At 37.8% G+C, this 13,807-nt stretch overlaps 1 pseudogene; it reads left to right on the forward strand.

Annotated features, from left to right (window-relative positions):
• The first annotated feature begins 4,393 nt into the window (after nt 1–4,393).
• Nucleotides 4,394–11,231, forward strand: LOC138175612 (phosphatidylethanolamine-binding protein 1 pseudogene; annotated as a pseudogene).
• The last annotated feature ends 2,576 nt before the right edge of the window (nt 11,232–13,807 follow it).

Below are 13,807 nucleotides of genomic sequence, written 5' to 3' on the forward strand. Positions count from 1 at the left end.
TTACATTTCTTCTGAGCTATTTCAATTCTGCTTTACTCATAGAGCACAGCAATTTCTCTGATGGGATCTATCAATGCTGACTGATTCTGTGCCAGTGTCTTCTGTGTCTTACAATCAATTTCAAAGTTAAGAGAGAGTTTAGACTGTACTTGTATGGTTTTTTCTTACCATCATATGAGATCTTTCCCTGTGTGATTTCTTTTTTTTTTTATTTTTAAGCAATCAGGGTTAAGTAACTTGCTCAAGGTTACACAGCCAGTTATTTCTGGGTGTGGTGCTGAGTGTCTGAGCCCGGGATTCGATCTCCAGGTCGTCCCAACACTGGAGCCGGTACTCTTACTCGCTGAGCCACCTGGCCGCCCCAAAGCTGCATTTTTTTTTTAAAGCAATCAGGGTTAAGTAACTTGCTCAAGGTTACACGGCCAGTTAACCGTGTGTGATTTCTACATAAATAGCCTTTTTGGCAAGTGTACACTTTGAATTTGAACAATGTGACTGGCCCATTGGAGCTGTACTTTCCAAAGTAGAGTTTGAATGCTTGGCAGTTTAGTTCAAGAAAGGTCCGTAGTGTTTGTTATCTTATCTTGCCAGAGAATCTTCAGAATTTTCCTAAGACAATTCACATGGAAGCAATTCAGTTTCTTAGTATGGCACTGGTATACTCCCCAGGTTTCATAGGTATAAAACAATAAGGTCAGTACAACAGCTTTATAGATCTTCAGTTTGGAATTCATTCTAATACCTCTTCTTTCCCATACATTCCTTCAGAGCCTCCCAAATACTTAATTATCTCTGGCAATATATGCATCAAACTTGTTATCAATGTGTATATCCTTTGAAAGTACACTACCAAAGTAAGTGAAATTTTCCACAGCATTCCAGATTTCTTCATTTGCTGTACCCAATGGCTCCAGGAATAGATGGTGTGGTGGTGGTTGATGGAGCATCTGTATTGTCTTGATGCTAATTGTTAGGCCAAATTGGCACAAGTAGCAGAGAATTAATCCATACTTTGCTGCATCTCAGCTTCAGAGGCTACACTGTGTGCACAATCATCTGCAAACAAAAAAATCATGCACCAGTGTTTCCTCCACTTTAATCTTGGCTTGTAGCCTTCTACAGTTGAAGAATTTGCCATCAGCATGGTAGCTAACTCTGATCCCATGTTTATCCTCATTGAAGGAATTTGACAACATGTTAAAAAGCATGGGAACAAACACAGAACCTTGTTTCACTTATTGGTGACTGGAAAAGAATGAGAGCATCATCCATTATCCAGTACCCAGGAAAGCATGCTGTCATCAATTGATGTACAATGCTGATGAACTTCTCCTGGAAACCAAATTTTGGCATAATTTTCCATAAGCATTCATGACTGACAGTATCAAAGACCTTGATCTTATATACAAGCATTGTGTACAGACCACTGTTCTGTATCCGGCATCTCCCCTGGAGTCGTTGGGCAGCAAATACCATATGAACTCTTCCTTGGCACTTTGTGAAACCACCCTAGCTCTCAGATAGATGACCAACTTCCATTTGAAGGATAAACCTATTGAGGAGAACTTGGACCAGAATCTTGCCAGCAATGAAAAAGAATGAGATGTTTTGTGATTGCCACAGCACAATGTATTTCCTTTTATAGATACGGACAGTGGAAGCATCTTTGAACTCCTTAGGGATAACTTCCTATTTGCTATGTAACCTGGAAATTTTCAGTCACCTTTTGTATGAGCAATGGACCTCCTGACTTGTAAATCTCAACTAGAATAGAATCAGCCCAGGTGCTTTGCCACAGGAGAGGAGCCTAATGGAATTAAAAAAAACCTATTCTTCAGTTGGAATTTCAACTAGGGAGGTTAACTTCGACCTGAAGAAATGGTCAATGGCTTCAGCAATGATTTATGGTCTGTTGGGAACACTATGAAAGTGTTCAGCCCATCTCTGTAGGATCATGTTCTTATTAGTAATCAATGTACTCCATCAGCCCTGAGTAGTTGAGATACACCCTAGGTCTTTGTCCCATAAAGAGTCTCCAGTGCGTCATAAAACTTCTTTGGTTTGCTACTATAAGCATAAAACTGAATTTCATATGCTTTACAGAACTAAGAATCTTGCATATCTATAAGATTTCCTTATACTGTGCTCTTGATGGAAATAAATGTTATCTTCATAGAGATGGATGAATTATCCTGCTGGTAAACCTTGTGAAGTTTTAGTTTTTCATTTAGCAACTTCTGAATTTCCCCTTCATTTCCCTCAAACCAGTCTTGATGTTTGTGAGTGTTCTGACCCAGATGAGCAAGTGCTGTGTTATACACCAAATTCCTGAAAGTTGCCCACTCCTTTTCTGTTCCACTTTTGCCAATTGTGTGTTGGGACAACTTTCCCTTCAAGTTAGCAATAAACTGTTCCCTATTAGAGAATAACTCTAATCTGTTGACATTAATTCTTCTGGTAGTCATTATGCTTTGGGGCCACCACTTTTGGAAATGAAAATATTTAGTTTGGAGAGTATAAATCTATGATCACTCTGTACCACAGATTGCCTTAATCACTCTCATGTACTGTCTGTCTCTTCTCCTAACAATTACATAGTGTATTAATTGCCATTGTTTGCTGTGAGGGTGCATCCATGAAATGTTGTGTTTAGGTAAACAGAAGATCATGTTGGTGAGGAGAAAGTCAGGAGATACACATGTCTTTAGTAGTAAGTGACCATTACTGTTGTTGTTTACAATTCCATTTTTAGCGGCAAGCACCCCAGTGTCCCCAGGGTGGCTGCCAACACAGGTTCTTGGATCTGCTTTGATAAAGGAAAGCAACTCAAAATGGGTTAACAAGCTTACTTTAATCAGTCAAACATATATCATTTACCTAGTCCAAGAAAAAAAGGTCAGCACCCCGAACTCCAGAGTATACAGACAGAATTATCAAGACAGAGAAACAGATCAAGCAGACCAAATCACAGTTACCACCAACATTTGGGTTTTTCAAAGCCAGGGGGCTCTCAACAGCTTCCCAGAGTCTCATCTGATCAAATCACACAATATTTCTCAAAGTGAGCCCCAAAACAAAGCATCACATCAGGGTTTATATAGCCTTCTCCTGGGTCAGAGAATGTAAGAACCCTCCTGACCCACTGCCCAATCAAAAAGTATCTCCTGAGAAACAAGCCTCCCACCACAGGCTCCAGGTGCATTTTAGCCTAGGAGAAGGGAATATCTTAAAAATTTACATTACCATTGCACCATTTCTCCCTAGGACTCCCTGTCAAGTCTGCCTAATATTAATGTCATCCAAGATTATAAGTTTGTCCTCTTTTGGCATATTAATGATAAGGGTCTCCAAGTCTCAATATTTTTCTTTGACCTCATCAGGTTTCATCATTGTAGGAGGCTAGGCACTGATGATGGTGGCATGACATTTTCCTGCATGTGGCAATCACATTGTCATGAGCCTGTCATTGAGTCCTTTTGGGACATAAAAGCTCTTTGAACAGATAAGTTTTGATTGCAAAACCTATACCAGTTGCACAAAACTCCCCTTCTCTGTAGCAACTCCAGAAAAAAAAAAACATGTATCCAACTCCAACTTTAGTAACCTGGCCTTCATTTTCCAGCCTTATTCCACCCAGGGCTACTATTTGGCAGTACCTGCTGAGTTCTCTCCCAACAAGGGCTGTTTGTCTTTCATTTATACTGGATTTTGTGTCGTCTATAAGTGTTTACACATTCCATATGCCAATGGTGAATGGCATTGTATTTGCAGAAGTTTTGATAAATTTGTATTTTTGTGTGTGTGTTTCAACTGCAAGGTTGGATCTACACATTTTCTAGCCCCTTCCTCACACCAGGAGGTGAGCAGTGTGATCCTTGAAAGGTTGTTCAGTCATGCAAGGAGCTTCCAAATCCCACTGCTGTTTCCAGTGAGAAGACAACCCTATGACCTGGGCTGCCTGTGTGCAGGATTGTGGCTTTACCTCCCAGTGTATACACACTTGCTGCTTCATCATTTGCTTGTCACTACAGAACTTGGGGATAGGTAAAAATGGTACAATAGTATTGGTGATGTCTTTTGATTCATGTGTAAATTGAATTTAAGTGAGGTAGAGTTGCACAAAGTGGTCATTCTCACTCTCTCCTCCAGAGTCATCACAGTCCAGTGGCAGGACAGAATCTAGATGACTGTTGATATTCAGTGGATGACTTTGGCATCTTGATGTCTACCCAAACTTCAAGTGCTCCACAGCACCTGCTTCAGCTGCCTTCATGCTCCTTGGGACAAATTGTTCCCATTTGCACATTCCACCAAAGGGAGTCTTCATGATTGTAGATACCCCACTAACTCACCAATGTGTTTGAGGCCCATCCACAACCTGGTTTAGTGGGACATGGCTACTGCACTTGCTACATCTTGGAGGCACAGGTGAGAGTTAGATGGATCAGGTAGACACCAAAGGTGCAAAGCAACCCTGAACAGGATTTGGCAGCTTTCACACAATAGGTATTAGTCTTCGCTGAACATACCCTACTCACCTCTCCCATGGTGACACCTTTGTGGAAGCACTAAAAACTTGTAGACCCAAAGAAATATCTCTGAAAACAGTAGCATGAAAAAAGACTCAAGCTTGACATAATGCCTTCTCATACCTAGGGTGAACAGACCAGAATGAGAACATGAAAATCGAAGCCAAGAATTATACTGGGAAAATGAGAAACAAACCAAACAAAAAAACAGGACTTGGTCATAAAAAATCTGCTAAGGAAGCATGGAAGGCCAAGATATAAACTTAGAAAAAGAACACATTGAGAAAAATGCTACTACCAAAAGCCTCAAAGAAACATGCTAATCATATACAATCCAAATGAGAATTTCTAGAAGAGCTAAACAAGAGTTAAGAGGAAAGATTGGAAAAAGAAATGAAAGTAACTGAAGAAAATTCTGAAAAGAAAATTAACAGCTTGGTAAAAAAAGAACAAAAATATTGAAGAAAATAAAACTTAAAAAAAGAAACCCTACAGAAGTTGTCTAATTGTATAAGAAGCATAAAATTCACTGAAGAAAAGAATCTTAAAAAGCAGTATGGGTCAAATGGAAAAAGAGGTAAAAACACTCACTGAAGAAAATTATTCCTTAAAAACTAGAATAGAGCAAATGGAAGTTAATAATTCAATGGGACATCAAGACATAATAAAACAAAAACCAAAGAATGAAAAATAGAAGGAAATGTGAAATATCTAATCAGAAAACAACTGACCTAGAAAACAAATGAGGAGAGATAATTTAAGAATTATTGAACTACCTGAAAGTTATGATAAAAAAAAATTTCCTAGACATCATATTGGAGAAACTATCAAGGGAATCTGTCCTGATATCATAGATCCACTGATTACCCAGCAAAACTGAGTATAATCCAAGGGGAAAATGTATATTTAATGAAATAGAGTACTTTCAAATATTCTTGATGACAACACCAGAACTGAATATAAAAGTTTGCATTCAAACACAAGACTCAAGAGAAGTATGAAAAAGAAAACATGAAAGAGAAAACAACGTATTTGATAAAGCTAAACTGTTTATATTCATATATGGGAATATTGTACATATAACTCTAAAGAACTTAAACATTAGCAGGGCAGTTATCAGGAGTTGAAACAGTCAGAGGGCACTAGTATGAGTTGCTGATGTAGGAATGAACTAAATAAAACTGAAAGAACGAGAAAGGGTGATTCATGGGGAAAGAGTGTGCAGGGATAGATTAAATAGATAATTTTTTTCTTACATAAAAGAGAAATGCAAGGAAGATCTTTTATAATGGAGGGGAAAATGAGAATGTGTTAGGCAATGCTTGAATTTCCTCACTTTCACTGGAATTTTTTCAAGAAGGAAGAATATGTACACATACACACATGCATGCACATACACTCAATTGCGTATAGAATTCAATCTTACTATTTGCAGATAACGTGATATTATACTTAGACAACCCTAAAAAAGCACCTAAAATCACTTGAAATAGTTAACAACTTTAGCAAAATTGAAAGATATAAAATAAACCTTTATAAATTGTTGGCATTCCTATACATTACTAATAAAGCCCACCTGCAAGAGATAGAAAGAGAAATTCCATTTGAAAAAACTACAGACAATATAACTATATGAACACAATTACAAAAATTTTTTACACAAATAAAGTCAGATCTAAATAATTGGAAAAACATGAGCTGCTCATGGGTAGGTTGAGCTAATATAATAAAAATGACAATTCTACTTAAATTAATTTCCTCATTCAGTGGCAAACCAAACTACCAAAAATTCTTTTATAGAATTAGGAAAATTAACAACAAAATTAATCTGGAAAAACAAAAGGTATAGCATATCAAAGGAATCAATAAAAAATGCAAAGGAAGTTGGTCTAACCATACTAGATATGAAAATACATTGTAAATCAGCAATCATCAAAATTATTTGGCACTGACTAAGAAATAGAGTGGTGAATCAGTGGATTCGGTTAGGTACACATGACACAATAGTCAATGACTATAGTAATCTACTGCTTGATAAACCCAAAAGATTCCAGCCTATGGGATAAGAACTAACTATCTGACAAAAACTGCCAGGTGAATTGGAAAACAGTATGGCATAAACTAGGCATAGACTAACATCTTACACCATATACAAACATAAGATCAAATTGGGTACATGATTTAGATATAAAGGCTGATATCATAAGCAAATTAGGAGATCAAGGAATAGTTTACTCATCAAATCTATGGAGAAGGGAAGAATTTATGACCCAAAAAGGAACAGAGAACAATATGAAATGAAATTGGATAATTTTGATTACATTAAATTAAAAAGGATTCATGCAAATAAAGTCAATGGAACAAAGATTAGAAGGAAAGCAGAAAACTCTGAAATATTTTTATAGCCAGTGCATTTGAGGCCTCATTATTAAAATATATAGGGCACTGAGCTGAATATATGAGTATAAATCATCCCCCAATTAATAAATGGTCAACGGATATAAACAAGCAGTTTTCAGATGAAGAAATTAAAGCTATCTATAGTCATATGAAAAAAATGCTCTCAATCACTACTGATTAGAGAAATGAAAATCAAAACAGCTATGAAATGCCACCTCACACCTATCAGAATGACTAATATGACAAAACAGGAAAATGACAATTGTTGCAGAATATATGGGAAAAGTGGAACACTAATGAATGACTTGAGGAATGGTGAAATAATCCACCCATTCTCGAAAGCAATTTGGAAGTGTCCCCATGTAATATTTATGGTATTTGAAGATCTTCCATGCCCCTTGAACTTGCTGATGTAGCAGGAAAGAGTGGGGCAGGAGGAAGCCAGAACTGAGCTAGAGCCAGCGCTGTGATTGGAAGTGTGGTGGCAGTTGAGGCACAAACTCTTTCTTTTTTTGAGCCAGCCAGAATTTCTGCTAAGGACTCCTGCTCAGGAGTCCTGCCAGGGACAGGAACTGCAGGGGACTGGAGTTGCTGGGAGGGAGTTGAGTGGATGCCAAGCAGTTGCTATGAGTGATGAGAGGAGGACCTTTGACTGAGGTAGTTTGTTCTGTTTTGAAGGCTTGAAAATGTGGGTGTTTACTTCATTAACTGCATGTGCCAACTCTATAGCTACTGTGATGGCTTTGAATTTCTGTTTTTGGGACTCAGTTTTCTGGTATTTGAATAAATGTTCTAGCTTTGTCCCCATGTAGAGATCCTGTTATATTTTGTGATTAATAACCACATCAGCATATTTATGGTTACCATAGGCATTGTGAATACTGTATTCTTGATATATTTGGTGACAAAGATGGGATATTTGTAGCAGCAAGCACCCTAGCATACCCAAGATGGACATTAACACAGGTTCTTAGATCTGATTTTCTAAAGGAAAGCAACTCAAAATGGTTTAACAATCTTACTTTACTCAAACATATATTATTTACCTAGTTCAGGGGAAAAAGTCAACACCCTGAACTTCAGAAAATACAAACAGAAGTTACAAGCAGACAGAGAAACAGATCAGCAGACAGGGCTTCCAGTTGTCAGACCATTACATCCATACCTACTTAGTTACCAGAGAGGGAAGCACCAGAATTTGGGTTTTCAAAGCCAGGGGGCTCAATGACTGCCCTGAGTCTCATCTAGTCCAATCACACAACTCTTTCCAAAGTGAGCCCCAAAGCAAAACCTGACATCAGGGTATATATAGCCTTCTCCTGGGTCAGAGAATGTCTCAAAACCCTCTTGACCCACTGCCCAATCACAAAGTAACAAGATTTAGGTATTCCTGAAAAGCAAACCTCCTGCCACAGGCTGCATGTGGCCACATTCAGCCTATTAGGGGGCAGAGTATATTTTCAAATCAGGAAAGGTTCTCAGAGTCACTTAAGCCTATTAAAGGGCCAATGGGCAGGGAAGATCTTCAGATTCCCACAACAGCCCCCAAAGCTATAAAACTGTCTTTCCTTTGATTCAGCAATACCACTACTAGATCTGTATCCCAAGTGATGCACCGCCCCCTCCAAAAAAGGGAAAAAGACCTACATGTACAAAAACATTTATAGCAGTTCTTTTTGTTTTGGCAAAGAATTAGAAATTTAGAGGATGCCCATAAATTGGGAAATGGCTTAATAAATTGTAGTATATGAATGTAACGGAAAATTTTTTACATAAGAAATGATGAGCAGGCAGATTTCAGAAAAACCCGGAAAGACTTACAAGAACTGATGCTGTGTGAGGTAAGCAGAACCAGGAGAACATTTTTTTTTTTTTTGCAAAGTAACAGCAACACTGTTCAATGACCAACTAAGATAGAATTAGTTCTTTTCAGCAATACTATGAGCTAACAAATTTCCAAAAGACTCGATGAAAAATGCTATCCACATCTAGAGAAAGAATCATGGGATCTGAATGCAGATCAAAGTATACTATTTTCTCTTTTTTCTTTCTTTTCATTTTTCCTTTTGTTCTAATTCTTCATTCACAACATGACTAAAGTGGAAATATATTTAATATGATTTTACGTATATAACCTATAAGAAGCTGGGAGTGAAGGAGAAAAATTTAGAACTCAAAATCTTATAAAAATGAATGCTGAGAAGTATTTTTATATATAGTTGGAAAAAATTAAAATTGGGGGAAATAAATCTATCTTACCAAATAGGAAAATAGGAAGGCAAAGATGTGAGATATGTGGGAGAGTGGTTCATAAAGGGGAGGGCAGATTAATGCAGGCAGTAGTCAGAAGCAAAACAGACTTTTGAACAAGGACAGGATAAAATTTCAACATTCACTTCCATAAGCTTCAAATTTTCTCCCCCCTCCCCAAGACAGCATTCTATCTGATGATATAAGCTCACATATACATTCTTATTAAACATAAGGGACAGGATAAAATGTGTAAACAGAAAAAAAAATTGGATAGAAGAAAATACAAGGTTAGTAATCATAAGTGAATGTGAATAGGGATAACTCACCCATAAAATGGAAGTGGACAATGAAATGGATTAAAAACCAGAATCTAACAACATGTTGTCTACTAAAGTTGTCTACTAAAGCAGGGAAACTTCAGTTTACTAAAAGGGTACCATAGATATTGAAGTAATATTAAAAAAAAATTAAAGCAAATTTTGCTGATAAAGGTCTTGGTCTTTTTTTCTTCAAATATATGGACTGGGAACTGAGTCAAATTTATAATAAGATTTATTCCCCAATTTGATATGATACTTATATCAAAATTATAAGTAGGCATTTTTGAGTGAGAAAAACTAAAAGATATCTATAGTCATTAAAAAAAGTTCTAAATCACAATTGATTAGAGAAAGACAAATTAAAACAATGCTGAGATGTCACATCACACCTATAAGAAGTGATTAATGCTAGAGGAGATGAGGGAAAATAGGTAAACTGTTGGTGAAGCTGTAAATTCGTCCAATCATTCTGGAAAACAATTTGGAATATGCCCAAAAGGGTATAAGACTTCATGCCCTTTGACCTAGCAATACCTCAACTAGGTCTGTATGCCAAGGCTCTTTTTGTGGTGGCAAAAAATTGGAAATTGAAGCCATGTTCATCAGTTGGAGAATGGCTGAACAAGTTGTGGCATATGACTGTGATGGGATACTATTATGCTCAATGACAAGGAGGGTGGTTTCAGGAAAAACAACAACAAATGAACAAACATGGAGAGAGCTCTTTGAATTGATGCAAAATGAGGTGAGAAAATCAGATCATTGTGCCCTGTAATAATGTAGTAATGATGACCAATTATCAAAGACTGGTCTACTCTGATCAATAAAATCATCGAAGACAATTTCAAAGGAGTTATGATGAAAAAAAATGCTCTCCAGTTCCAGAGAGAGAATTGATAAACTCTGAGTTAAAATTTAAGTATAATTTTCTCATTTTCTTTAATTTTCTTGTTTTTATGTGATATGGCTAATATGGAAATGTTTTGTATGATTTCACATGTATAATTTGATATAATTTTGCTTGCCTTCTCATTGAGTCGGGCAGGGGTGAGAAGGAGGGAGGAAGAACATTTGGAACTTAAAATTTAAAAAGAAGAAAATGTTTAAAATAGACAAGTAGGCGTGTTCTAGTCCAAGTTCGTGCTCCGTAGTTCATGATGTTGTCTGTTGGAGCTGCCTGTGCGGTCGCAGCCCCCTGCTGCGCACCTTGCCGGTATATCCGAGCCTGTGGACAGACTCCTGAGTCTGCTGGAGGTGGAGAAGCCGCAGCACTTGCTCAGCGTCAAGTACTCTGACAACGAGATCCTGGAGCTGGGTAAAGTGCTGAAGCCCAGGAAGGCGAAGGGCCTACTGGTCAGCATTGAATGGCAGGGCTGCGACCCCTTGAGTCTCTACACAGTGATCCTCACAGACTCAGATGCTCCAGTAGGAAGGACCCCAAGTGCCAGGAGTGCCACCACTTCCTGGTTGTCAACATGAAAGGCAATGATAGCAGTGGTAATGTCCTCCTGGATTGTGTGTGCTTTGGCCCACCCAAGGGAACAGGTCTTCACCGCTACGTGTGGCTGTTTTATGAGCAGAATGGGCCACTCAAATGTGATGAATTTGTCCTAAGCAACCGTTCCTGGGATCACCGGGGAAAATTCAAGGTGGTTACCTTCCGTGGCAAGTACGAGGTACATGCTACCAGAACGAATGGGATGATTTAGTGCCCCTGGCAGGGAAGTAGGCTTTGTCGTCACACAAACCCTACCCAGGCAGTAGCATCTTGTGGGTGATGTGAGCAGATGCTCCTCCTCCTTGTTCCCCCAGGCTTGACTTGCTCAGTCTCCAACTGACATGGAGTGAATATTTTCCTTCTAATGGGCGGAGGGAAACCCTGGATGGAGGATGTGGTAACTTGCCTTTAGCTTGCTGGCTTAGTGGGTTGGGGCATGGAGGGGAGGGTTTTGAGACGTTAGTAAAAGTCGTGATGTGATTCCTAGCATCTTAGTGGAGAAACAAAAATAATCTTTAAGGATACCATAGCTGAACAGAGGTAGACCATTGTTGAGGTTCCTCTACCTTTGTTAAATCTTTGTGCATTCTGTCGCTGGTGTCACATCCTTTTCCTCTGATATATTAATGGATAGAAACGGAATTTGGAGAGTCTAAGATCCTGTTTCATGGAAAGTTTTCTCTTCCAAGAGAACCAGATCAATGGGGTTCTTGGCCAATGCTTCTTTATTTAAAAAGAGTTTAAACTGCTATAAACCAGTCTTTGGTCTCTTATTTCACTGGGAAGCAGCTGGGGGGGGGGGTCCATTTCTGCCATTTGCAGCTGGAAAGGCAGTGGTGGGTTTATCTAAACTCCGATTCCCCTACCTATCACCGCAGTTGAGAAGTGTGTATGACTGGATGAGCCTACATTTTTGAGTTAGAGATGTTTGCTATGGTCACATTTTGGTGTTAAATATGTTGCAGATCTTCCTTGGAAGAGAAGCAGGACCTGACACCACCATTTGTGTTTAATTGTGCCATTTGCTTATTGTTGAATTTTAAAAAATAGAATAAAAAGATAAAATAAATAAATAACTAAATATTTGAAGGAAAAATTATGTTCTACTAACTTCATGAATTATTACTGTCCAGTTAGAAAAGACAAAAGCGATGATTTAGCTAAACCTGGAATGACTTTTACAAACCGGTTTAGAGTGAAGTGAGCAGAACCAGAAGCACATTTGATACCATGAAAATAAAACTACAAAGAAAACTATGTTGTAATGCCTTGTGAATGCTGATCAATTCAATGACTAAGCATAAATGGAGAGTATTAATAACAAGGCATGTTACCCAGTTCCCAACAAAATGGTGATACATTCAAGGAGTGCATTAGTCATATATTTGTGGGGGATTTAGAATGTGTGACTTTGTGTGACTTTTTTTTTCATATGAAAATTTTTTTCCCTTGTGTGTGTTTTAAATTTTGGGGTGTTTTAAATGGACAGGGTAACTAAAGCTAGTGTTGCCATGAAAAAAAAGACAAGGAAAAGAAGCTAAAGAGAATTATTTTAAATTTAAACATAAATAAAAAATATATTTTAACTTCTGCAAGCAATTAGAAGAGGATTTTTGGTCAGGAGGACTGCCTTAAGAAAGACACCCTATCCATCTCTCTGCTACCTTCAATGTAAGGGAAGAAACCCTCTTATTCTGTGAAGAATGTGGAAAGACTACTAAAAAGGCTGGTAGTGGGAGGAACAGTGTAACTGGGAGATGTGGATCAGATTTGACCAGTTCAGCAAACAAGAATCTATATCACAAAAATCTGATATTGAGCAAGACAAGAAATGGATTATGAGCATTTGAAATAAGATTAAACTTGATTGAGGATAGGTCTGAGCCTTCAAAGATTGCTCTAATGCAGAAAATCTAACTTCAACTGCTCATAGAACACTGGTCACCTAGATTAGAAGACTTGAGATTATTGATGGACTGATGAGAAATGAAACATCAGACAAAATGATTTCATGTAGAGAAACAAAGGGGACGATAGGTTAGAGAAGTCTAATGCAAAAGCACTAAGAGATGACAACAAAAAAAGATGGGGAGGAGGCAGTTACCTTCCATTACAAATGCAATCTAGGGTGCCAAATATATACTGAGTACAACTCAGAAGGAAAACCAGGCTCTAGTTTAGCAAAATCTGAATGGCACTGGACTGCTTTCAGGATTCAATTGCTAGACTTGACCTTCTCATCATTCTTTTCTTCTGCTGAAAACCACAGAAGGAAGTGTGGCATAATGGAGGGAAAATTGGCTTTGGAGTCAGAGAATATGTATACAAATCCTGTCTCTGTTGCATATTCCCTTTTTTCTTGGCAAATCACTTGATATCTCCGTGACTCAGCTACTTTACGTGTAAAATAGAGGAGTCAAACTTAAACACATAAGTTTTTGGGGGGCTTTTTTTTTTACAGCTCTACATCTTTAATTCTGTTATGTGAACTCATACAGAAGTGATTGGTAATAAAGATACACCATATTCCATTAATCTAGTTAGTGAATATTAAGAAATCATTGTTTTTCTTTCATTCTGTGAAAAAAACTTTTGATAAAAATGCCCTTACAACTTTTGAAATAGTTACAATTCTACACACTGAATGATAAGGATCATCCATAGTCTGTTTTGATAGAGTGAACCTGAAGGAAGTCATTGATGTCAACAAGAATATGGACATTAAAGAGATGACATTGCACATATGGACAGAATTTCTAGTGTTAGTGCTGATTGGAACTGGCTAAAATTTATGTAAATTATTAGCA

This window comes from Petaurus breviceps, unplaced genomic scaffold (genome assembly GCF_028583685.1).
Source record: "Petaurus breviceps papuanus isolate PSGF00001 unplaced genomic scaffold, PetGlider_PUasm1.0 78, whole genome shotgun sequence".
Lineage (NCBI taxonomy): Eukaryota > Metazoa > Chordata > Mammalia > Diprotodontia > Petauridae > Petaurus > Petaurus breviceps.